General features: G+C 49.5%; 1 protein-coding gene across 1 annotated transcript in view; it reads left to right on the top strand.

Moving 5' to 3' along the window:
• Nucleotides 1-1,055: 1,055 nt before the first annotated feature.
• ATXN1 (ataxin 1) overlaps nt 1,056-26,533 on the top strand; it is a 450,767-nt gene continuing 425,289 nt past the window's right edge. The window contains 1 exon segment of the mRNA XM_056132487.1: nt 1,056-1,254. The gene's annotated coding sequence lies outside the window, so the exon portion shown is untranslated.

Below are 26,533 nucleotides of genomic sequence, written 5' to 3'. Positions count from 1 at the left end.
CGTCAAGGTGAGGGTGCAAGTGCAATGCGGGCGACCCTCGAAACTTTCCCGACTTGCATGCCCACGCGATCCCCGCGGCCCGGAGGGGGGGGGGGTGGGGGGGGGGCTCCTGAACGCCGGGGCTACCCCAGGTGGAGGCCAGACAAGACGCTTCCCCGCGCGCGCGCCGGGGAGGAAGGAAGGACACCGCTGCGATCAGAACTCGCCGCCTCCCCCCCCCCACACACACATACACACATACACACGCACACACACACACGCGCGCGCGCCCGAGGAGGGGCGTAGGGGAGTTCAAGTCCGACACCCCTCGCAGCAGAGTCCCCCCCTCCGCCCCACCTCCCCAGGGAGGCCTGGGGTGCACCCACCCCGCCGCCGCCGCCGCCGCCGTTCCGCGTCTCCTCCAACAACTAGGTGCAGGGACCCGGCGGAGGCGCGCGAGGACCGACCGGTCACCGCTCAAATGACCTCATCGCCTTCGCTCCCCGCCCCTTTCCCCAACCTGAAAAAGCAACTGTCCCCCACCGGCCCGTTTCTCTCCGGTGCACCCCCCTCCCTCCCTGCCCCCCCCCCGACACATACACACAACACGCACGCACGCACACACACACACACACACACAACCCCACCCGAGCCGAGAGCGCGGCGAGCCTCGGGGAAACGCGCCCGGCCGGGGGCCGCGCTGCTCCGCCGCGCGCCGCGAAGGGTTAAGGGCGCGGGCCGGCCGCCGCGCTGTGCGCTCGCCCCGCTCGGAGCCGCTCGGCCGGCCGCGCGCCAGAGGGTGCCTCCCCCCCCCCCCCGCCACCCCCCACCCCCCCACCCCGCGGCGGATCCTGGAGCTGCGGCGGCCGCCGCCAACTGCTCCATATTTGGCTTCTATTACACATTTACATACTGGAGCGAGCGAGCGAGCGAGCGCGAGAGAGCGCGAGGGAGGCAGGGCGGGCGGAGGGCGGGAGGAGGGAGGGGAGGGGAGCGGGGGGGGAGGAGGGGGAGGGGGAGGGGGAGGAGGAGGAGGAGGAGGAGGAGGACGAGGAGGAGGAGGAGGAGGAGGAGGAGGAGGAGAGCAGAGTATACCGCAGACATCATTTCTACTACAGTGGCGGAGCCGTGCAGGACCTGTTTCACTGCAGGGGGATCCAAAACAAGCCCCGTGGAGCAGCCGCCAGCGCTTGCCGCCGCCGCCGCCGCAAGACACAGTTTCTCTCCCTCTGCCCCCCCTTCCCCACGCCACCCCAGATCCATTTACACTTTACAGTAAGTGGCTATATATTTTTCTTCCCCTCCTCTGATTCTTTCTCTCCCTCCCTCCTCCACCCCTCCCCCCTTATTTAGATTAACCTTCCTTTCCCCCCCCCCCACCCTCCCTACTCTCCCTGAGACTGGGGTGGGGGGGTGTGTATGGGGGGGAGGGGGCAAAAGCAACAACCAGCAAACAAACCCCAAACCCCCCCACCGGCGGCACGAAAAACAGCTGGAAGAGGAGCGAAGGAAATCGACGCGGCGCGTTGTGTGTGTGTGTGTATATATGTGTGTGTGTGTGTGTGCGTGTGTGTGTGAGTGTGTGTGTGTATGTGTGTATGTGTGTCTGTGTACATATACAACCTTCCCCGGCTCCAGCCTCCCAGGCCAACAGCTCAGCTCTCGGCGCCGGGGCGGCCGGCTGGGGTGGTGGTGGTGGTGGGGCAGGGTTGGGGGGGGGGGTGCTGCTGGGTGCCGGGTGGGTGCCCGCCGCCGGGCGAGGGGGCGCGCCCGGGCTGGGGGCGCGGGCTGCGAGAGTGGTGGCGGCGGCCGGCGGCGGTCCTGCTTGCGAGTGCGGAGAGCCATGTCTTCCTCCCTCGGGCCGGCAGAGGGGGAGGCGGCGGCGGCGGCGGTGGTGGTGGCCGGGGGGTCGCGCCGGTCCCCTCCTCCCCGCGCTGCCCGGGCGGCGGGAGGCGAAGGGCCGGGTTGGACCCGCAGGGGGGCGCCCGGCCTGGGAGCCCCGGGATGGGTGGATGGGGGTGGGGGGGAGTCCCCGGCGCGGCCCGCCTGGCCCGGGAGCGCGGCCGGGACTTTGCGCGCGGCGGGGGGCGCGGGGGGGCGCGCGGGGATCGGCCCTGCGGGCGGCCGCCGGCTTGGGCGCCCCGGGAGTTGCGGCCGCTTCCTGCGCCCGCGCCCCGGGCCCGAGCCCGCGCCCCCCGCCGGCTGGGGCGCCCCGGGAGTGGCGGGCGAGCGGGCGCTGCCCCGCGCGGGGCGCCGGCTCGGAGCGGCGGCGCGGCTGGCTGCCGGGGAGGGTGAATGAAGCCGGGAGGAGGGCACGGGGGAGGCGGCGGCGGCGGCGGCGGCGGCGCTGGCGCTGGCGCTGCGGGCATTGGGATGCGCCCCGGAGCCCCGCGGCTTCGCTCGCGCGTTCGGGGCCGGGCCGGAGCTGCCACTCCCCGGGCCGCCGCCGCCGCCGCCGCCGGCTCCTACGTGGTTCCAGCGCCGCGCGCAGGCCGGGCCCGCAGGGGGCAGGGCAGGGGGGCCGGCCGGGCGGAGCGAGAGAGGTGAGGCGGCGGCGGAGCGCGGCGTGAGTGTGAGTGCGTGTGTGCGTGCGCGTGTGTGTGTGCGTGTGCGTGTGTGTGTGTGTAAGACAGAGAGCGCGCGGGGTGGGGTGGGGGGGTGGAAGCGGCGCGCGCGATGGGGACGGGGGAGGTTGCCCCCTGCGACCCCGAGGCTGACCCTGCAGCACCCGACCCCCTCGCCTTGCCCCGCTCCCCCCTACCCCCCACCCCCCACCCCCCGGGTCCGCTGTCCGAAACTCCGTGCCTGCTTGCTTTCATTTTATTTCAGACCTCGGAGGGGAGGGGTGGGGTGAAGCGGGGTGGGTGGGTGAGTCGGGGTGGGGTGGGGGTGCCTGGAAGGGAGAAACAATTCAGGTTTTCTAGGGAGACTTGAGCAAGAAACCTGAGTGGGGGCTGGAGGTGGTGGGGGTGGTGGTGGTGGTGGTGGTGGAAGTAGGATGGGGGTGGAAATCCTGCCAGAAAACAGCAGGAGGGGAGGTGGGGGGGGGACCTGTAAAAATTCCGTTTCTCTGGGCAGGGTGGGGTGGGGGTGGGGGTTCGGTTCCAGCTCGTGGCTGCTCTTGTTTTGTTTTGCTTTCTTAGTATATCATCCTGGAGATAAGAGGGTAATATAAATACTTCGGAAGATTGGGAAATTGCTGAAGAGTAGTAAGGGCAAAAAAAAAAAAAAACCCAGTCGGAAGCTGGTTATATAATGCGCGAGGTGGCTAACGAGAACGGCGAGCTATTTTTATTTTGTTTACCGTATGCTGTGCAGTAGGGACTCCTCCAAACTGATTCTGTCCCCGAAGAGATTCTTAGCTCCCCCCCCTCTCCACTCCCGAGAGCCACAGGATACAATTAGCAACATGAGAAGACCCTATTACACCCACAGAATAAAAAAAAAAAAAACGAATGTCTTGGAGAGTGGCGTGCACCCCGCAGGCCCTCTTGGCCGTGCACGGGAATGTGTGTATGCAAATAAGTTCTCCTTAGTCGGCGCATCGCCCGTGACATTTGTGTTTTAGGATGCAGGCTGCTGTTCTTCCTATGTAAACATCGTCCTTCTAGGTGGCACGCGTCAGTGGGGAGTTATTTGATGGTTATTTTTAGGCACAGCCGTACCTTCTCAACAGTATTGGCGAAATCTTGTCGCTTTGAGTTTCTGAGAAGCCCTGCAATTCCTCGAAGCCCATCTTAAGCCCACCCCCCTTCTCCTCCCCTTTTCCTGTTTCTGGTTTCTTTGGTGGGTGAAGGTAGTTTGAGACTGGAGCTTTGGGAGGGATGTGGGGAGTGGGGGGGGGGGGGTGGCGGCACAGCTTGTGTGTGAGAAAACTCGCAGCAGCGAGAAGGTGGAGACAATTCTGCACATGAACTCTTGGAAAGGGTTTGCAGCCACGGAGGCGTTTCATCTCCTCTGACTGCCCTCTAACTGCGGGCATCAGTTTTAGCAGCTGCTCAGACAACTGGGCTGGAATGGCACCTTGTGCAGAGTCCCAGAGGTTGAAGCTTCCCAGCACCTCCAGCCTGCCTGCCTGCCTGTTCTCTTCTTGTAGATAGGTGTCAGTGGTGTAGGTTTTCTGTGCACTTACTCCAGCCCTGATCACTCATGTAATTAGATCAGGCTGCCATGGCAACAGACAGTGTTCCCCGTCCATTCAGGTGGGTTCGTCTTGTGCCGGGGCTACTCCAAGTGTTTTCTGCACAGGATTTGTGCTGCCGGAGCCAGGCGAGAGAGACTGCTGGATTTCAATGGCATCTTCTTTCAGTCATTTGAACCGGAGACACTGAATGAGGCTTCTAGCTAGCTACTCAATTTATAAAGGAGACCCGCAAGCTGTTCTTACTGGGTACAGTATGTAAATGCCGCTTCCCAGACAGTGAAAGGCGCTTGACAATCCTGCTGGTGTTTATTGTGAACAGATCAACAAGTATTTAGGACTTGTTAGAAACCTTTCAGAGCCTGACCAAAGCAACATTTTTCTTGCACTTTGGCGCCTCTGGCCTGGCAGGCGCTTAACCCTTTCCTGGAGAGCCCCCGGTTTCCAAAAATAAAGCCTGCTTCTCTGAAGGGTTGGTGCAGCACACATAATTTCTTTGAGAAGGCTATATCCTCGCTGTCACGTTTCAAAACGTTGCCTCCGGCCTAATAGGGCCGTGCTGACAGGTCTATTCGAATGGATTCATTCTCAGGTTGGATTTCTTTCGGGGCTGTTAAATGTATTTTGGTGTGTTGTTTGTTTATTTTTTTTCCTCCCTGATGAGAGATGCTGCAGGCCTGGAGCTGGTACTTGGTAGACGGTGGTGCTTTTGCGCCATCCACCACTGAGGTTCTATTTTGGGGTGATCCTTTAACGAGCATTTAATAATTTAGGCATTCAACTCTTTTTGCATTAGGGCATCACCTTGTCAAGCTTGCTCAGCAAAGAAAAATAATGCTGTTGGCAAAAAAATAAAATAAAAAAGGGAAAGAAAGAAAAAGTTTTTAGAAGGGAAAGAAAAGTAACTGTGATTGCTCGAGATCTGTCTCACTCAGGCCATCTGAATTAAAAGGGGGGGTGGGCTATTTTAATAATCCCGACATTTGAAAGAAAAGAATTGAGAATAATGTCTTGATTTGGTTGTGATTGTGCCAGTCAGTTTTATGATTTCATAGCCCCAGAACTCATTTGGCAAATGCCACTGAAGCTGCCTCCCCCCCCCCCCCCCCCCCCCCCCGCCCCCAAGCCCTCCCCATGGCCTGGGCAGTGGATTGAGAGCAGCCAGAACCCTCAGCTCTTTACTCAAAGGGTTGAGAGGACTTTCTATTGTTGGGCAAATGTTTGCAGAGGCTAACAGGATCCTGGCCTGCCCAGTTCAGCAGCAACATTGCTGCGTCTGAAGCAAGCTCTTATTTCTAGGAGGTGAATAGACTTTGAGAAGCAAGTATAAAAGAGAAGGCACCTTGGTGTTCCCTTGTATACAGCACCTTGGAAGTCCTGGGTTACATTTTGCAACAAACAGAAGATTGCTTCACTGGCAGTAAGATGGGTTTTTGAGTGCACAAATCAATTCGTGCTAAACCAAGTATGAAACATGGGCCCTGGCTGGGAATTCCTTTCTGGATTTTATTTGAAAAGAGTTTGGTCCACAGAAGCGCTACTTTTGTCAGCCAGATTACAGCTAGACTTCAGGGCCTCTGAGTCATCTTTTACGTGTAGACTGAAGGAAAAACTCAAACTCTAGGCATTGAATAGTCTGTCTGATGCCTGCAGTTACTCTTACATTTCAACATGCCTTACCCATTCGGGGACCCTGGGAAAGGCCAGTTTAAAGAGGTTCTTAAAATATTAGTAAACACATTTCTGTGGCTCCTGTTTTTGTTGTCATTACAGAGTTCAAGGACTCACATTCCTTTTGTATAATGTGCTTTAACATTTTTTTTTCCGTTCTGAAATGTCAAGTGGGTTTTACTTTTGCACTCACCTTGAATGACAGTTTTGGATGAGTAACAACACATTACATGGGCCCGTCTTGTTTCCTAGTAGTAGTTAATCAATAAACACCTTTGACTAAAACTGAAATTTCGTAAAGGACTGTGGATTCCTGGAGTTAGAATTGTTTGAAAATAACACGAAGTTCAGATTCTGAACAGCATCCAGGCCTTGCCTATGTAAAGTGACACAGTGCCCCAAGATGGTGTAACATTTTCAGGGGAAAAGAGGTCATTGGATTTCTGTTGCTTTATATTTTCAGCAGTATTCAGTCATTTGGAACTTTGGTTTCTGTGAGTGACTTAGATAGCTGCAATTTAACTGTTTCGCTGAACAGACGAAGGCCTGATTGTGCTTCCCAGATTATCCAAAGCAAGTCCTCTTAATTTTGTTAGAACAGTAAAAATAATACATCCCAGAACTTCTAATAGAATAGTTTCTGTTCTGGGACATTACAGGTCTTCCCTTTTAAGAATGAATTTTGGGGGCTGGAGCGATATAGCACAGTGGATAGGGCTTTTGCCTTGCATGCAGCTAACCCAGGTTCGATTCCGAGCATCCCATATGGTCCCCCAAGCACTGCCAGGAGTGATTCCTGAGTGCAGAGCCAGGAGTAACCCCTGTGCATCGCTGGGTGTGACCCAAAAAGCAAAAGAAAAAAAGAATGAATTTTGTATTTATTGTGTGCTTCAAATTTTAGATTTCTTTAATTCAGTTTAATAAAATGTCCAGCATTTTAAAGAGATAATACACTAACAAGTATATAATAAGAACTAGTTTTAGAGAATATTTTAAGTGTTAGCTGAAAGATTAATAATCAAATTGAGATCTTTATTTAAAATGTATGTATATGTTTTAAAAGTATAGGAGCAATGAAACGATTTAGGTTAGCAATATTTGAATTTTTTTACTTCCCCAATTTATACATTTTTGTCTTTACCAGTATAGTCCTATTTTTTTTTCTGCCGTCCTTACCAACCTAAACTTTTCAGACTAATGTACTATAAATATTTGTCCAATATTTTGGTACCATCCCAAATATACTAAAAACATGTTTAAAGCTATTATAGAGAAGAAAAGCAACAAGTATCATGCTTTCACTGACACATTGGATGCCAAGCAGAAATGTTTCCTTCAGTCTTAGCTGCCTTTGAAGGCAGCCGCTTTGTGGGAGAATTAACACAATGACCATTGCCACAAGGTAAATCAAAACCCTTTTCTACCTGGAAGTTTCAGAAAATTCGTGGTAGTGGAGTTTGGAATTGGAGCCTGACAAGGGTCAAGGTTTCCCTAATTAGCGCGCTTTGATTCAGACTTAGCAGAACCTTTCCTGTTTTCCCCATTGGCTCTAGTGTGACACAGCTCAAAAGAGATTTTTTTGCTTGTGTGGTGTTTTTTTCCCCCCCTGCAGTTTTCAGTGATAATTGTCATCGCTGCTAACCTGTGGGCATTTATACTTCTGATGTTCAAACAAAATGTATTTTTCTGTTACTTACTGTAGGTGACAGATTTCCTCTTGATTGCTCCCTCCACTTTGACCCCGCCTCTCCTCCCTCCCCCCCCCCCATTGTATTATCTTTGAGCTGTTATGGACTATCCCATCAACACTATGTAGGCCATCTTGTTTGATAATCTTCCACTGTTAATGGTATTGTGTTATGTTGCTCTGTTGTGCTTTTAAAATATTAAATACCCTATTTTTAGTGTCTGTCCTGTCGAAAACATTGTCTAGGTTATTTTGTTTGCCTCTTGTTGGTCTGCCTTTCCACAGACCCAGTCTACCTTCCTATATTATTCTTGGGTTTCTTCCCTCTCCCAACCACTCTAACTCAAATAGTTTGCAAAAACTGGGCATAGCAGTGCGAGAGTAAATTAATATTTTACAGCTTTTGCATCATGTTTGACCGTTCTCTACACTTCAGCAGAATAGGAGAGTGTAATTTGGACTCAATAAAATCTTATCTGCCAGGTGATACGTAAATATGATTGTGTGTACACACATGGATACACAAGCACACACTCAATAGTGGCGAGCTCAGAAAGCGTGCCCTGCCTGCGGTTCAGGGTACCTGCACCTTGTCCAAATGATGAGCAGGTATTTTGTTGGTTTGTTAAATGTTTTATCAGATAATACCCCTCCCCAAACCCCACCTCAAAACACCCTCCCCCCCCAACCCCGTAAAAAAAACCCCAAACCCGAGTTCTGTGTAGGAGTCAATAGAATTTTGTGAATTTCTATTTTATTTGGCCACTACTTGTATGTGGAACCCAATGAGTTACTCTGTGGAGGGCTAGTGTCTTCTAAGGACTTCTAAGATTTTTATCAGAATACTGTTACCATCTTCCTCTACACTTCCGGCTTACATGCAGGGAAACTGAAGGACAAGAAAAACATCTTCACTTTTCTCAGCACCAGATCTGCAATAATAGATGCTTACATAAACGCCTAGTGAATGGATCTGTTAAAAGCAAGACTACTTCGGCTACTATTTATTACTTTGAAGAGTGTTGGAAAGCAGTGGAAATTATTTTCCTTTCCAGCTGGGCTGTGCTCTTAAAAATAGTGTGTATGGAGGCAAATAATAAGGAAGATGCGTTACCGTGTACCCAAGGATAATTGGCTCACTTACCTGTTTACCAGTTATTCACATTGGAGATCAGATTCATAGCTGCAGAATAGTTTCTTTCTGACACCCAATATAATCCTGGACCTTCTTCCTACTGTTACCTGGCGTGGGCTTAGGAAACCCAAGCTAAATTTAAAATCATCAGCCTAAACAAATATGCAGATCAGCTCCAGTAATCAAAGACTGAAATCTGTCCAGCCTTTGCTAGATGGGGACGGGGGTGGGGATGCGGGGGGGAGATTATTTTATGCTAATTGTGCTACTGAATCTTTCTGTTTAACGTGAGCAGTTGAGAATTACCGGTACTTAAAAATATACTTTTAATAGACAGGGCTAAAAATAACTCTCAGCAGATCAAGTGCTCAACTTCTTCCATTTCTATGCATAGGTCTTTACCTCACAAAAACTACTACAAGCACCAAGCTCCCTGATGGAAAGGTATATGGAAGCTTCATTCATTCTCTTTCATTCATCCATCCACGCATTCACTCATTCATCATCCAGCGGATAAGTTTTTCCTGAACCTTGTGCGAGGCTCTGTGGCCAGATGACAACTGAAATAGACATACGTTTGGTATTTAAGTAAGAAGTTTAGTGAAAAGTCTCAGTGAAGCTGTGCACACTCCTAACGTTATGCCCCCCCCCCCCTTTTAGACTTTCCCCGCCTCTCACCCATTAGACTGGTATGCTAATTACCGTGCTCTTCCATGACTGTCGCGCCAGTTGCCAGTTGCATGTTGATAGTAATATGTGCCACATGATAGTTAGACTCTGGCTCAATTACTATTCAGTCCATGCCCATTTTCACCTGATATTCCTGTGATGACCAGCATGTGTTTATCAGATGATTAGTTAGAATCCCCGGGGGGGGGGGGGGGGGGGGTTGGGGGGCGGGGAAAGATGGACAGTAGCAGACTCCAGTGCAAGTGGGAAGACTCAGCTCTTAATTTGATTGAAGGGATGACCTTTGCGTGTGCTGGCCTCCCTCCGAGCCGTGTTGAATAAACACCCGGCCTGCCTTTGGAGCTGGCCGGTTATCTCTGTAGTTCTCATAAAACAAAACGCCAACTTGGATGTTCTGAAAGTTGAGATTGCTGTGCACAGACTTAAAGGAGGAATGCTTTTCTTTTCTTTTTTTTTTTGCTTCTTTCTTTTTTTTTTTTTAAAGCCCTTTGTTCTGTTTTTCCTTTTGGATCTCCTCGCCTGCCCTCCCTGTCCCATCCCAGGAGCAGCGCGTGCGGCCAGTCTCCAGGGCGTCCCCTGCCAGCTGCAGCTCAGCCGGTCATCCTTGTCCCTCAGGGTCCTCCTCGGCCAGTATCACCCCAGGGAAGTGCATCCTGTATCAGGTGAGACTTTCGCGACATTCCTTGCGTTGCGCACGAGGCTTAAAATAATCCGACGAAGGTGACTAGCCAACGAAAGCTATGCTTGTTCATTGGAGTTGTCTTTGCACACCTGATGCTGTGGAAGATTGAGAAATTGCTCAGTGCAGTTTTTTATTCCTTTTTTTTTTCCCCCCAAGAACTCAGACCAAATTGTCTGTGCTTCCGTGTATTGGGCTAATGTTCGCTTCTGGCTCGGTGATGGCCAGCAACTGCAGGGGACCTTCATCCTGTTCATTTGGACGGTCACCTCTCGGGCCTCTATGTACTCACAGTCACAGCTTTCACATTTTAGGTTTTCCTTGTAACAGGAGCCGTGTGTATGTGTGGGGTGGGGGCGTGTGTGTGTGTGTGTTTGGGGGGGGGACAGAAGCCTGTTTGTTCAGTGGCGGTCGGTATTTGTCGAAGCTTGAATTTCTTTGTGTCTGTTTGGATTTTACAACTTCCTGATTTCCTCACGGTACAGTAAAGTTTTTCTGGCCCGGAGAGCCAGTTGCAGACGCGGGGTGTGTGGAGGGCTGATGACTCATGGTTCTCTGCTGAGGCGAGGACCAAGGAAACCATGGGAGGACCAAGGGAGCCATGGAAGCACTGAGGCACGCGGGGATCGCAGGTGTAGACGACCCAGGGAGGTTGCAAAAGGGAGCAGCCCTCCTCCAAACTAGGCAGCTAGACTTCTGCAGAGGTTCTCAAGCCCAGAGGGGTGCAGGAGCACTTCAAAGGGCAGACTTGCCCCTGGAGACCTGAAATGAACAGACTTGGGGCTCTCCCTTCTACCTTCTGAGTCAAAAATCACCCGGCCGCACTAGACCTTAGGGAATGCCCAAGCCACAGGTTTGGGGTGGTCTCCGGGCAGCTCTTCCTGTCTCAGGTTGCATTTCTGCCCTTGGTGAGACCAGGGCAGAGAGAGTCTGCTTTTACTCCTGCAAAATTCTGGAACTGTGTCCAATGCACTTCTTAAGAAGTCGGTATTTTCTTTCTCAAAACCTGCATTTTAACACGATTCATCAGATTTCTGACCATCTACAATTCTCTATGTCTCTATATCAAGTCTTCAGTGTGGAGTCATTGGTCCCACAGCCTCTGAGTCAAGAGGAAGGGCCTGGGTACCAGCCTTAGCTGGACTTGAGTTCCAAAGCTGAGCCCGGAGTCCTGGGTGGCCCCATAGCCTTTATGGATAAGGAGCAAATGGCAGGGTGTCCCTCTAAGGCTGCTGTGATGATGGAATGACCCGGTGTTCCCAGAGTACCTGGACTCTGGTTGTGGGCCAGCAGCTTATGTGTTGTCATTGCAAGTGGGTCACTGAGCTTTTTAACACGTGGGATTGTACCATGCTGGTGCTGTGATGGTTGCTGCCCCATCATACACAACCAGGAGCAGGTAAATACCCCTGTACCATGGTCTTGGGACCAACGTATATAGATGTTCGTAGCTTTGTAAAGCAAATGAGTCTTATATTTATTTTTCTGTGTTTTGTGTTCACCCAAGCTGTCTGATGTTGGTGGGATGGATGATGCCACTTTTTCCTATGGTCGGGAGATGAACTGTGAGTGGCACGCATCTCTGAAGAGCGTTGTGGTCTGAGTTGAAACAAAGAAACAAACAAAAATCAGAGTGTCTGAAAGATGGGGACCCCAGGAAGGGGAGTCAGAAAGGGCCATTTGCGGGGGTTAGGGGGGACTGGTTAGGCAGTCAGAAAGTTGCCATCAGTGTTTTCTCCTTGTGAAATGTGGAACTGGGAACTTTATCTTTTTTTGGCTGTGGGTTAGGGAGGTGTGCAGTAAAAGGAGGTCGAGTTACTCGGGGAGAGTTAGAGGCAAAAGTAAATAAATGTCCTTAGCTCCCCTGATGTCAGGGGACTGGAGAGAGAGAGAGAGAGAGTTATAGCTGCTTGTTTTTATCTTATAGTTTATAGGCAAGGCAGGATATCCTCACATTTGAGCTTTTGGGGAACTGGTGTGCCTGCCCACGTGGTTAACAAACATACTTTTTCTCGCCCAGACCTGTGGTATTTCAGAATTACTTGTATCTGGAGAATTTTATGGTAAAGGAACAAGCAGCAAAATATTCCATCTCGTGGTCTGTCTGTGTAGTTCATGAGAGGAGACCCTGAATTTGTGATGTGCTCCAAAGTCTGTCTCAGGATGGCCTCCAGAGCAAGTTTAGAAGCCGTATACCTAAACAGCTCTGCATAAATAATGGCCTCAGAATTGATGACTCATTGTGGGCAGGGAAACAGTTATCATTTATGTTGTACTCTTAAATCCATTCTTGAAAAAAAAAAGATAGCCTGATTACTATTATTTCTATTCTGGGTTTGTTTTCAGTGTGGTGAAGCAAAGTTACACCCGAACTTGAACATCGGTGCTATCAATGTGAAGGAATGATCTGTTCATTTGTTTGTAGTAGTTTTCAAACTCGGCATTGGGAATGCCAGTGAGGATGAGTCCCTGCAGGTTATACCTTAGTGCTCAGGGTGAAGATAGAGGTTAGGCTCAAATAATAAGAAATAGAAAATGGAGGCTTGTGTTTAATGGGGTGAATGCTAACCCTGAAAGAATTTTGAAGAAGGGTGCTAGAAAGATACAGCAGGTCAGGAGCTTGCCTTATTTTTTTCTTTTGGGGTCACACCCAGAGATGTTCAGGGGTTACTCCTGGCTCTGCACTCAGGAATTACTCCTGGCAGGCCTTGGGGGACCATATGGGATGCTGGGAATCGAACCTGGGTCGGCCGGGTGTAAGGCAAATGCCCTACCCGCTGTGCTCTCGCTCCAGCGCTTGCCTTTCATGCAGGTGACTGGGGTTTGCTCCTTGGCACCCATGTGGTTCCCTGAGCACAGAGTCAGGAGTGATCGCTAAGTACAGAGCCAGGAGTAAGCTCTACCAAACAAGATTCCAAGTGGGATGAAGATGGAGGAGGACGACGGATCATTTGAGTTGAGCTCTGCAGACTGGTTGGCATTTCTATGGAAAGAAAGGAGGAGAAAGATCATGGAAGTACTTTGCCATGCTGGGACAGAACCAGCACAAGCCAGGTGTGCAACCCAGGCAGCCCTTCTGGCCGAGACTCTGCTGTTCTTGGGGATGTGAGTGACTGGAGTCAGGTCAATGAGAGTGTAGGAGTGAAATGGATGAGAAGTCACACCAGAGATCCGTTTGGCAAAGTCATTAGCCTTTAAAGTATTCTTGGAGATTGGGGCTTGGGGTTCTGATGCCTGGCAGAATATTTTCCAGGCAGGAGCAGGGAGACTGTTGTTCAGGGCTGGAGTCAGCTGGCGTGGCTTTCTCAGAGAGCCCTCGCCTGCTTCCCCTTTAGGTTCTGGAGGGCAGACAGGGCAGGTGTCCGTCTAACACATGGATGTCTCCAGAAGCATAGGTACTTCGGAAACGCATTGCTGAATGGCAGCTCAATGAAATCTTGCTGAAACCTTTCTTCTTTTGAGACCTTAAAAGAATAAAATTGGAGCTGGAGCTAATTTTAGCTAAATCTAATATGTGTATGTATGAAAATGAATGCTGCTTTTGAAATTCAGTGCATGCAGTATCTCTTTTCATTTAAACAAATGATCCCTCGATTTCTCTCTCAACAGTTTTATCAAGGTTTTCAGTGGAGCCCTGTACGTATTAGCAACAATTCCAGCTCTGCCTTTGATCTTTTCCACTGTTGATTTATTCATCTCATGTGCTAGGCGGAAATCACCTTGCGCCATACTCTTGACTCTGGAGCAATTGTTCACTTGTGGCTTTGTACTTTGACAAATCATGTTAATATAGGGGTGCTCTGTAACTTTTGGAGGCTTCATGTCGATTCTATTAAAAAAAAAAGCTTTGGTTAGTAGCAATACATATATCAAGGTAATGGTGGGTCCAGAGATTATTTTCAGGGGTCCCATTTCACCTCTTTGGAAAGTATGTAACCACAATACTCTGTGCCATCACAAGTACCAATATCCCTGATCATTTAAGTCCCTCACTCCACCTCCTTTTGCATCCCTTGATTTTCTGACAACTTGAACTCCCGTTTATGCTATACAGAAAATAAAAAGGTGAGCCGTGACTCTGGGGAGAAAGAGCATAAGGCACAAAAGTCCAGGTGAGGGGAGGCTGGTTGATCTTTGAGCGGGGTATCTCATTTCACTGGACAGGAGACAGTCTGAGCGCCCCAGAAGATAGTTTTCGGACCCGAGTGACCTTTAGAGCAGCCATTTGTATTTCCCAGAATGTCTCGGACTGGGGCAGTGCTTTAACCTGCCTTTCAAGCACAGACAAGGAGGTCGGGACTGGACTGAGAAGGACAGGAAAAAGCTCTTTAGAACCCCTCATTCTGCCTCTGACTATCTCATGAGCATCTCTTGTGAGTGGCATTGACACCTGCTGCGCCAGAGGGACGGAAGAAGAGGAACTGTGCATTAACTTGCTTCGTCCTGACTCTATTCTTTGAGCTCAGCCAGTCCATTTCACAGAGCAGGAAACCAAGGTGCAGAGATGCTGTACCCCATCGAAGTATCTAGCTACAGCAGGTAGAATTAGGCTTGCCTGCCAGCTGTTTCTACCACCCTCCATTTTGTTTGTTTGTTTGTTTTTTGGGTCACACCCGGCGATGCTCAGGGGTTACTCCTGGCTCTGAACTCAGGAATGACCCCTGGCGGTGCTGAGGGGACCACATGGGATGCTGGGAACCGAACCCGGGTCTGCCACGTGCAAAGCAAATGCCCTGCCCGCTGTGCTACCACTCCAGTCCCCCACATGTTTTGTTTTTGTTTTTTGGCTCAAAACTTTTATTGCTCCAGTGGCTACTCCTAGCTCTGTGCTCCAGGGCACCATTCAGTGCTCTGCCTTTGAACTCCCCCGCCTAACCTGCACTCATCACTGTCACCACACCTGCCCGGCCCACAGGAAGCTGAGAGTGGGGGCTGAGGGCAGGGCGGGGGGCAGAATGCCCAGGAGGGAGCCCGGTGGCTCACACACAGAGGAGTGGCAGGGTCAGGGCCTGGCCTGTGAGCCTTCGAACCTGTCTTGGCAACGCGGGCAGTTCTGCCGCGTGGTGTTTTCTCCCTGCCCTGAGATTCCTACACGCTCTCAATAATTATTAATGGAAGAAAATGATGACCGCGGCAACAACCCGCTTATCTGGGATTCGGGGAATCGGGCTTGGGTTGAGCTCCTGGTGTGGGGCATCCACCAGCCGTCCCTGCAAGAAGATGAACTTTTGACTCTTCAAAGCCCTTCGCTGGGTCATTGCTCAGCTCACAAGATCTGGCAGATAGGAACCATTTATCTCTCCAGCTGGTGGGGTGGCGGGGCAGCGCTGAATGCAGGCGCCTAGAACAAAATGTGCAGGGCAAGGTCAGGCCAGCCAGAGGTGCAGGGCACCCAGGAGGCCCACCCCTCCCCCACCCTTGCCCCTTTCCTGTTCCTTTCTGGACCCGTGGTGGCCTCTCGCTGAAGGTCTCTTTTCTCTCAGCCTGCTTAGGGCTGGCCCCGTGTCTGTCTTAGGTTGCATGGAGATCTGCCAGAATCTTTTTTTTTTTTTTTTAATTTTTATCAGTGAAACACCATGAGGTACAGTTGTAGACTTACAAGTTTTTGTGCTTGGGTTTCAGTTATACAATGATCGAGTATCCATCCCTCCACCAGAGCCCTTTCTCCACCACCAATGATCCCAGTAGCCCTCCCATCCCCCCATCCCCTGCCACCCCACCCCGCCTCTGTGGCAGGGCATTCCCTTTTATTCTCTCTCTTCGTTTGGGTGCTGTAGTTTGCAAAAGAGGCATTGAGTGGCAATCATGTTCGGTCTATAGTCTACTTTCAGCATGCATCTCCCGTCCTGGGAGGATCCTCCCAACACCCTTTACTTGGTGCTCCCTTCTCTATCTGAGCTGCCTTTTCCCCTAGCAGGTGTGGCTGGCCTCCAAGTCATGGAGTGAACCTCCTGGTACTTATCTCGGCTATTCTCTGGTGTCTTTGAACATGTCTCCAGGGGAACCATCTCGTGCGGGGCTCCCGGAGGCAGGCAGGGCAAGGAGGTGGTGGTGGGGTGGGGGGCTTAGTGCTTTACTATGCTCACATCCCCCTGGCAGCCCCTGCATACAGCCCAGCAGTGATCCTGCACGATGCATTTTTATTTACAGATTAGGCGGCTCTGACTCTGACATATGACTAACCGGGAAGCTCCTCCCTTCGCCGGTTGTATGTCATCTGCTTCGGAGAAACTAATTGCTCTGCAATTCCCCTTTGGTAATTCCCTCTTTATTTTCTGATGAGTTACTTACAGTGATGGGCTTGTCGAGCAGAGTGTCGGGTTCCATGTGCGCCCCAGAAACTCCACTCGAGGCCTGGGGGAAGCATGGGGAGGGATAAGTTTCTTTCTTTTTTTCTTTTCTTTCTTTTTTTTTTTTTTTTTGAGATTTCTGTTTAGCTTTACCGCAGGAACACTGAAACCATTATATGGCCTGTTAATATTTCACTCAATCCCGAGTTAAACACCGAACGGAGGGCAGCGTTCCCCGAGAAATCAGAACCAGGTTGCTTTTGTAAAACGCGCCCCGGTGCCTTCGAACATTTATTAAAAAGGAATTTAATATTTATAGAATGGTTAATGCGCTTTTTAAAACGTGCTTTAACACGGAGTCGCTTTCTCTGGCATCGCAGAACGGAGAGCCGGCTGGTAGAAGGACGAGATGGTGCTCTGTGTTCCTTTAAACTGGCCGGGGACTCCTCTGCTGCTTCTCCAGATGACCACCTACAGGGACCCTGATGGCTGGAATGACAGGATGGTTCTCGGCCTTCTCTCCGTGCAGTTCCATGAATAAATTTTATTGTCATACTTCTTGGCTCCCCCCTTGGCTCTGTCAAACATCATTTACTGTTGTCTGACTTTGTTAGGTTTGGTGTTTAATGAGAAGTTACATTTTTAGCTATTATCATGTCATTACTTATTGAGGACATCAGGAGGAGTGCCTCAGATCATTTATCAGCCCATCTCTGTGAGTCTCATGCCCTGATACTTCCTCTGCTCCTTTGACTGGTCCTGCTACAAGGTTTGAGCAGCTTCAGGGCTGGTAAGGATGCCCAGGAGCTAGAATACGGCAAATTGTGGAATTTACAAATCACACAAGTTCACAATCATACTGTTGATCGTCGATTTCCTTGAGCAGGCACCAGTAACGTCTCCTTCCTAGCCCTGAGATTTTAAAAGAGCCATTTTAATGCTCTTTCAGGATTAGGGGAATGAGGCCCATCATTGTTACTGGTATTTGGTATATTGAGTACAGCACGGGAAGTTTGCCAGACTCTGGCAGACTTGAAATTTACAAATACATACATATATATATGTATATATATATGGGCTGGTATAGCACAGCGGGCAGGGCATTTGCCCTGCACACGGCCAACTTGGCCAACGCAAGTTCGATTCTTCCACCCCTCTCGGAAAGCCCGGCAAGCTACCAAGAGTATCTTGCCCGCACTGGCCTGGCAAGCTACCCGTGACATATTTGATATGCCAAACACGGTAACAAGTACCACAATGGAGACGTTACTGGGCCTGCTTGAGCAAATTGATGAACAATGGGAAAAATATGTATGTATACACACACACACACACACACACACACATATATATATATATATATATATATTTGGCAAGGGGAGTGCTGAAGTTCTGCCCCACATTGCAGTAATATCAAGGGTAGCATCATACTCTGTTTTCAATTTGGAAGTAGGAATCGGAGGTGAGGTTCTTTGGTTTTACCTGCAGGTGTAGGTTTCAGGTATTTCCCTTTTCCCTTCTGCACTTAGCGTATGCGGCATTTCCTTGTCTTATGGGTTCATTTATAAGCTCTTCATATGGATGTCTCTTGATTCACAGCAATCTTAGTTGTTCATGCAAAGAGAAGAGATGGCCTTTGCGCTTGTTTTGTTTGGCTGTCGGCTTCGTTTCTTAGGCAGGTGACGAGGGAGGAGGCAGTACTGAACGGGGTCACCAGCTGGAGCTTTGAAGTCGGGGGGAATTGAGGTTTAAATTCTCGGGTGGACTCAGCTGGGCCACCCAGTCACAGTCTCATCTGTAAAATGGGACAATGATGACAAACCACTGCATCATAAGATTGCGAATCTAACAAGCATTCATTTGCTCTTTCCTCCAGTCAGTATGGTTGACCATAATTACACAAATCATTCTTCAGAAAAGGAGGGGACGTGATGAATTTCCAGAACCAATGGTCCGTGAGGATGAAGTCTTAATGATATTGTACCTATACTCTCAGTAGTGTGTCCAGCTATCTGGGAGCTGGACACCAAGAGAAAAGGGGGGACATGAGTGCAAAGGGAAGAGCATTGGAAGTACTTGGGGTAAGAGTTAGGGTAGGTGGTGTCCTGGCAGCCCCGGGGGGCAGGCTTTAATTCCAAGTTGGCCCCTTGTCACTTGGCAAGGTCTTGACTGGTCTGGGCCTCTCCCATAGGTAGATCGGCGGCTCCATAGAAGACGGTGTTGGCTGCTAGTTGAAGGAGAGAAATACAACATTTCAAACACCTGTTGCCTCTGCACTAATTAGAGCCAGAAAGGAAAACCAATACAAGCAAAAAATTCTTTTTAATTCCAGCAACCCAATCTGTCAGACTCACTTACCATCCATCAGTCCTCTTCTTGTTCTTGACAATTTCCTCTCTGTTTTTCTGTATGGCTCCTGCCATTTAGCCTAAATATCCTCATCCGCATCCTAGATTGTACGGCAATCATTCCCGAGGAATATGTTATATCCTTGTTGCAGCTTGAATTTGGTGTTTGTAGTAGAGCCACTTTCCGCTGCTTGCTATTATACAGCGGTGGTATCTTTGCCTGATGTGTATTTGCTTGATTTATTAGGCACAGGAGAAGGGGCTTGCCCTGAATTGTCTTCTGAAAGGCCAGCACCATTTGACATTGCTGCTGGCGGACTAGCCGTATCCAGCCTGAACAGTTACGGCATTTATTTTTTTGACTAAATTACTTGGCTCCTGGCTTTGGTGCCTTCGATCCCCCTCTGAGATGAAACATTTCCACATGTCTTTATTTGGTCATTTCCCTTACACCGTTAGCAAATGGGAGTTTGGTGTTTTCCAGTCCGCGCACGGAAGCTCTTGATGTGTTCTATCTAGAAACTCATTTTTTAAAAGTCATAATTGAGCCGGCTGTCTTCCCAGCCAGCCTTGCTTGCTCCCATGTTCGTGATGATTCTTTCCTGTCGAGCAGAAGTTAGTTTGGACGAACTGGGTCTCTCTGTTCTTCCCTGGTCATGGCGGGTGCCGACCTGGAGGGCAGGAGGGAGACGAGGGGGGCTCGCATTCTGCACCCGCTGGCCCGCGGCCCGGCTCTGCCGGGAATACTTCTCATTCTCCTCTGCCCACAGCTCCCCGCGGGAATCTTTCCCAGTTGACACCCCAGTGATTTCTATTGTCACGACTCTCTGTTTCCACGTCGCCTCCCGCCTGCTCCTCACGCTTTGGCCTCTCTCCACCCTGGGCCAGTTTCCCGGCTCTCCGTGCTCTCAGGCCGCCTTGGGGCTTCTCCGTGGCGGACCCGTGAGGATCTCAGGAGCCCCGTGAATGGAATGCTGCTGGCCACCTGGCAGCCTCCTTTCCTTGGACCTGCAGGGACCAAAGAGGGGTTCAGGCTTGGAAAGGTCCAGCTGCCGTCTCGTCAAGGACCCTGGGTTGGGGCATGCTTAGAGAATCCTGCAGGGAACTCCAGAGGGGCAGACCCCCCAGGGCGGTTCATTATGCTTGACGGCAGGGTCACTGGCCCTTGCTGCTCTCCACTTTTGCACACCCCTGCAGTCAGCTGGGGAGCTGGGGTGGCCCATACCCCTGCAGGGAGCTACGGACAGTTCTGGTCTCAGGACCTGAACCGGGGTAGGGGTGCTTTGGAGCATGAGAAGCCTCCTAACTGCCTCTGACGAGGTTTCGGGTTCACGCCTTTCTCCTCCGAAGCCCAAATGAACATTTCGTACCTGAGACATCTGTTTGTGCCTGTCATGCTCTGCGGCGTCACAGCCCTGGGTGGAAAAGTCCAGACTCAGCAGGAAGGGTGGTGGGGTAGGGGACAGGGGACCTTCTCATTCCCCTCAATTTAGTCACAGGCCATTTCCTCCATAACAGTGCCCTACTCACTCTTCTGTTCCAGCTTTGAATCATGCTATTCCCTCTCCTGGACATCTGCCTTCCTCCCATCTGTCGAACTAACCCCCAGCCTCAAAACTCTCAGCTTAAAAATGATTCCAGGGCCGGAGCGATAGCACAGCGGATAGGGCATTTGCCTCGCACGTGACCGACCCAGGTTCGATCCCCAGTATCTTTTATGGCCCCCCTAGCACTGCCAAGAGTAATTCCTGAATGCAAAGCCAGGAGTAACCCCTGAGCATCACTGGGTGTGACACAAAAAGCAAGAAAAAAAAAGAAATAATTCTATGGGGCATTCTAGGATTCCATGAGGCTCTGCCTGGTCTAGTTTCCAGAGCTTTTGATCCCTTCTTATTCTTCTGGAAGCTTCTGAAAGCTCTTGTCCTTGTTCTTCCTTACACCTCCATGCCCTTTCTTCACATTTGTAATCTAGTAGATCTGCAATAAGTATAATTATTTATATTACAGTGTGAGTTTTGATTTTTTTGATATGAATTGAATGTGATTCTATCTATGAATATAGAACAAGACTTAAAAATTCACCATGTGGAACCAGCAATAGCTAGTCAACCAGATAGCTGGAAAAATCTGTGGTTTCTGTTTGACCGACCTCACAATAGGTGTTAAAGACAATTTAAATAAAAACAAAAGCAGCAAAAACAACAGCTCAGGAAAGAAAGGATAAGGACAGAGTGATGAATTTCTAGAACCATCACCTCTCCATGATGATGAAGTCTTAGGACATTTTACCTAGGCACTCGGTATTGAAATTCAGTAGAGGAAATAAGCTTTGCCTTCTTCTGCCTAAAACTATCTTGCTTCACTATTGAGAAAGTTCCTGATGAACTTTGATTCACTGAGGGGTCCTAGAAAAAGATGCCATCTTCTCAAAGGAGTGGGAAATTGGAGGTTCACTTCCTTCCTTCCGGTCTGTCTGGCTGGGATTCCATGATCTCTTCCGTGTTCCTACACGGCCGTGCACCTACCCAGGTGAAAGGACCCAAGGAGATCGTGTTTTGCATGAGAGAGGAGTAGCAGAGCCTCTCGCCAGGTCGTGCTCACCACCCAGCTGATGCAGCTGGGGACACCATTTCCAGGGGGAGGGTGGTGATTTGTGCCTTTTGAGAATAAGCTAAGGACACAAAGATTGGACATAAGGAGATTAAAATTTTAGGCACTTATCATGGAGTTTTCTTTTTGTTTTGGTAGTTTGTGATAGAAGCCCTTAATTATCAAGAAATTTTTTAACCTGAAACAGTGGTTATAACTGATCATATTGACTCCATGAATTATCATGTAATTGGAATTGCATAGCATATAACCTTTTTAGATTGGTTTCTCTTACAACAATATGCATTTAAATTCCCATCAGTCTTTATGGTTGTATGGCTATTTAGGTACTGAGGTATCTTGCCCACATAGCAAAGCCTGGCAAGCTACCCTTGATGTATTCAATATGCCAAACACAGTAACAACAAGTCTCACGATGGAGACATTCCTGGGCCCGCTCGAGCAAATCGATGAACAACGGGAGGACAGTGCTACAGTGCTATGCTTCTGAAGGGAGGTGCTAAGATGTGAAACCTGACATTAGAATTGGGGCTGGGGGCTCTCTCTCAGAGTTGGGGCTCCCTTTGCAGGGTGCCCGCAGGTCCTTTCTCTCCTGCTCGGTTCCAGTAAGTTCCAGCTGAGAGCAGAAAAGACTCTGGATGAGTTTTTTTTTTGAATTCCTCTTCTCAAGGCCTATTGTCAGCCCACTTTTCAAGCAGTCTTGGCCACTGCCACCCAGACCAGTGACAAATCTGACTCTCAAGTTGTGATGTTTGATTGTTTGTTTTAGGGTCACCACCAGTGGTGCTCAGGGCCTACTCCTGCCTCTGTGCTCAGGGATCACTCCTGGGGTGCTGGGGATGGAATCCTGTTTGCTGCACACAAAGCCAATGCCTTCTGCAAGGTGCTGTCTATCCGGCCCCAGGTTGTGAAATTTTGAGGAGGAGCTGTGCAAAGATGTCTCCCTCGGGTTACTGCCACCTTTCGTGTCAGCTTATTTTGATAATAACTACAAATATATGCTAACCACTCTCTAGTGCTCACCCCAGAGCACTGCTAGGGTGGTCTGGGCAATTTCTGGCACCCCAAGGTCCAAGCAGCACCTCATCCATGGACCACCAGCCCAGTTGACTGAGAATCACTGAAAAGGGTCCCCAGGCATCTTGAACACCATTTGGGAAGCACAAAACAAAACAAAAAATACATATGTATCTACTTTGAATGAAACATTAAACGTATGTTAATCATTTCTTATGCTTAGCATAGTTTTCCTTTCCTAAGTGGTTCCAAGCCCAAAAGACAGGTTGGTGTATGGCAAATTGTCCCCTCATCTCCTCCAAAGTTCACGGCACTTCCCCCATCAGATTCCAACTCAAAATTGCTCTACTGCAGTTGTTTCCCAAGGTGGGTAATACTGCACTCTTGGGTGCTGGAAAAATCTAGGAGGTGACAGTGGCCTCCCCATATGGTAGACCAGATAGGGTTCTGAGGATCGAACCCAAAGGCAAGGCAACTCCTCTTCCTTACCGTCACTGCTTTGACAAGAGACCTGCGTGAGTGTCCACTTTCACTGAACAAAAGAAACCTAAAGAGGTTTTGGCTTTTATGAAGAAAGTGCAGAAATTCAAGAAGACAGGAAAGCAGTGGTCAGCCTCAGTGTGGTAGCAGCTTTTTAATTGTATTTGTTAATTATTTTTCATTGAATTTTTAATTTTTTAACATGAGATACACAGCTAAAAAGTTGTCATGTTGGCTTTCAGTCATATCATGTTCCATCACCTGTCCCTTCACTAGTGTACATTTCCCACAGTCAAGGTCCCCAGTTTCCCTCCTGCACCCCCTGCCCACACACACACACACACACACACACGCTCTTGCCTCTATGGCAGGCACTTTTCTTCTCTCTCTGTCTTTTGGGCCTTATGATTTGCATGACGGACACCGAAAGGTTCTCATATATATCCCTTTACTTACGCTCGGTACTTGTTCTTGTATAATGATCATTTCAAGCATTTTTGTCAGAGCGGTCCTTTCTCTATCCTTCCACCTCCACTCCCCGCACCCCCCAAACTGTGGCTGTTTTAGAGGAAGGGACCACTGAGAGGCAAGTGTGGCCCTCCCCAGCTCTGCCTCCCCTGGAACTGTTTCATACAGGTTCCGTACTCACCACAGCATTCCTTCTTTTACTGTATGTATGTCGTTTTAGTTTTTTAATCTTTTAAAAAATAGTTTTTATATTTTGGAGCATACTGGCCTTATTCCTGTCTCTTCGCTCATGGTAGAGCTTGAGGGACCATAGGGGTGCTGGGGATTGAACCCAGGTTATCCAGATGCAAGACAAACGCCCTGCCCATAGTACTGTCACTCTGACTTGTTCATTTCTTTATTGGTTTGGGGGTCACACCCAGCAATGGTGAGAAGCTGTTTCTGAGTCTGTCCTGGAGAGGTTTTGGGGGGACCATATATGATGCCAGAGATATGAACTGGGGTCATCAGGATGCGAGGCAAGCACCTTAACCCCTGTACTATTTCTGCTTCCTATGCATTATTTGATAGGACTTGGTAGGTTAACTTTAGGGTTTGTGAATAATCAGACCTTTTCCATAGAAGGGCCAGGGGAGCTTGCTCAAATGGCCCTGAATTTGTGCCTGCACACCACACGACTCTAATAATAGTGCTCAGGATGGTCCCACCCCATCTCCCAGCACCTGGATGTAACCATGAATTTTTTCTCCTATACAAATGAATTGTAATTGCTGCCTCATTCATTTGGATTTATCAAATGCATCCATAGGAATGCTGTTTTCAGGTAGTGAGGGAAACGTGTATCTTTTGACTGAGATACTGTGATGTTTATTTATTTAAAATTCTTCCAGAGGGTTGCAAAAGGGAGCAAGAGGTAAGGGGCTTGCTTCGCATGCAGTTAACCTCATTCAATCTCCTTCCCTGTGAGGCACACATCTGTTCTCTTGAGCACCACCGGGAGTAGCCCCTCCCCACCCCGAAACAAAACAGAACAAACTATAACAAAAGTCCTGCTGTAAAGCTTTGTCTCTTTCTTGAGTTTGAGGGAAATTAGTCCAATTTTTGGCATTTTATTTGCCGTCTGTGTTTTGTTTCAGCCTCTGTAACCCTTTGTGCCTTTCTTTGCTGCTCTTCAGAAGGAACAAATCGCAATTTTTTCCCCACCTGGGTGTCATCCAAATGAGGAGCACTGTTTTAACAGTCTGTGTAAACAGAGCCAACGGGAGGAAGATAATGGTCTTTCCTTCCTCCCAGCAGGCTGAGATGCTAGAGATTAGAATAGACAAGAAGCAACGGTTCAAATGGAGGAACAGAGTTCTGAAAGTGACCTTGAAGCAAAGTTTCTTACCAGTAGTATATGAGCCTTTTCCAAACAAAACTCTGAAAGTCACAGTTCATATGTCTTTAAGTCCTGAAGAGAGAGAGGGAGTTAGTAGTCTATGGAAATGAAAACACGAACTGTTTGCTATTCTGCTCTGCAGAGAACAAGCAATCACGTGATGGAGCTTACCATTTTTTTGTCTCTCAGTGGTGTACTTAATTTAACCCCTTGGCCTGAAGTGTCAGGAAATTATTTCCTTGAAAAAAAAAGTGACATTCCCATTTTATTTCATGTTAATTAGTTTGGTGGGGTTTGTAGACACATCCAGTAGTGCTCTAGGGCTACCCCCAGTAGGAGATCCGATGGTGGCTGGGATCGAACCCAGGCCTCCTGCACACAAAAGCACGTGCCCAGCCCCTTGAACTATGTCTTTGGCTCCAGCTTTCCCATTTCAAATGTGCAAAGTTTCCGAAGACATAACTGGGCTGAAAGACCCATGTTTCCGGTGCCTCTTGCAGAACTAGCCCAAAATCCCTTTCTCTCCCTGAAGTTTTCCCAGTCTGAGCCTCTGATTCAGTGAAATGTAGCCTTGGGAACCACAGTCATCAGCCATCTGCTGGGGCTGGTGCTTCATGGGTTCACCCAGGCTGCAAGAATGCCCCTTGGAATTTCAGGGCACCTTGGAGACACGGTTACCTGCCGGACCCAGTCGTCACCTAAGTGGAGAATGCATGCCCTCTTCATTTTTTCTCGAGGAGGAAAACGCCTCAGAGGTGGTTGACTGATTTGCTGCTTTCCAGCCGCAAGAACACACTTGACCTATGCTGTCACCCTGACTCTGAATTGGAATTCCGCCTTCTCCATCACCTTGTCCAACCCGGAGTGCGCAAGTGATTATGCTTCCGTGTCTCTGACATTGTAGACCGGGAAGATGCTTACTTCATTTCATTGAGTTGACCCCAAAGAGCAGACTTTGTCAAATTTGTTTGGCTAACCTCACCCCTTTAAGAATTACCCTGAAAATATACCTTCTTTAGGTAAACACACAGAAAATGCCATCCACTCCCCCACCCCAGTTCCCACTGCATGGAGGCCACTACCACCTCCTGGATCTTTCCAGCACCCCAAGGGGGCAGTATCATGCCCCCTTGGGAAGCAACTACAGTAGAACAGTTTTGAGTTGGAATCTGATAGATGAAGACATATAAGAGTCCAGATCCTTGGAATTTATGTGATTTCCAGTTCCCCCTGCCAACCTTTTATAAATTTAGATGTCAGTGTGTGTGTATATGTGTGTGTGTGTGTGTGTGTGTGTGTGTGTGTGTGGTGCCCAAGTCTAAACTTGATGGATAGGTAGAGAGTGTTTTTGCTTTTACAGCCTCTGCACCTTTCCAGTTGAGCCCCTCGAGCTGTATTTCCTCTAATGCACCAGTGTCAGCAAGGTTGAAAACATCAGGAAATAAAATTGACCTCATCCGTGGAAACTTGCAATTGGATGTGTCTGCTCAGAGGCGGCCTTTCCTAGGTTGATGGGACGGTAGACAGGAAGGCTTTCCCATCTCCTCTCTCCCTTAGCTGTGCTTCTGCTGGAGGCTGGAGGAGAGGGTGCAGGAAGCTCATCCTGCCACCTGTGAAGGAGATTCATACCGCCTGGGCTACAGCGGGGCAGTGCAGGACGTGAGCCACTTCCCATGCTGGGGCGCTGTCCTCTGACATCTGACCATTCATCTTGCAGTGAATAATCGCTATCCAGCTCTTGGGGCCAGAGTCAGTGCAGTAACTCTTTGGAAGGCTTGTTTGTCTTTGCAGAAGTAGTTCAATGGTGATGAGCATGCTATGGAGTTTTAGAAATACTTAGAATCCGACTCACTCGCCGATGTTCCTGGAGATTGAATGTATGTGTGGAAGCCTCATTAGTGACCCCGAAACAAGACAAAGGTCGTCTATCTTATAAACACCCCCCCGACGCAACCCCCAC

This window comes from Sorex fumeus, unplaced genomic scaffold (assembly GCF_029834395.1).
Source record: "Sorex fumeus unplaced genomic scaffold, SorFum_2.1 ptg000094l, whole genome shotgun sequence".
In the NCBI taxonomy this organism is placed as follows: Eukaryota; Metazoa; Chordata; class Mammalia; order Eulipotyphla; family Soricidae; genus Sorex; species Sorex fumeus.
This window is presented reverse-complemented; position numbering and strand designations above follow the sequence as displayed.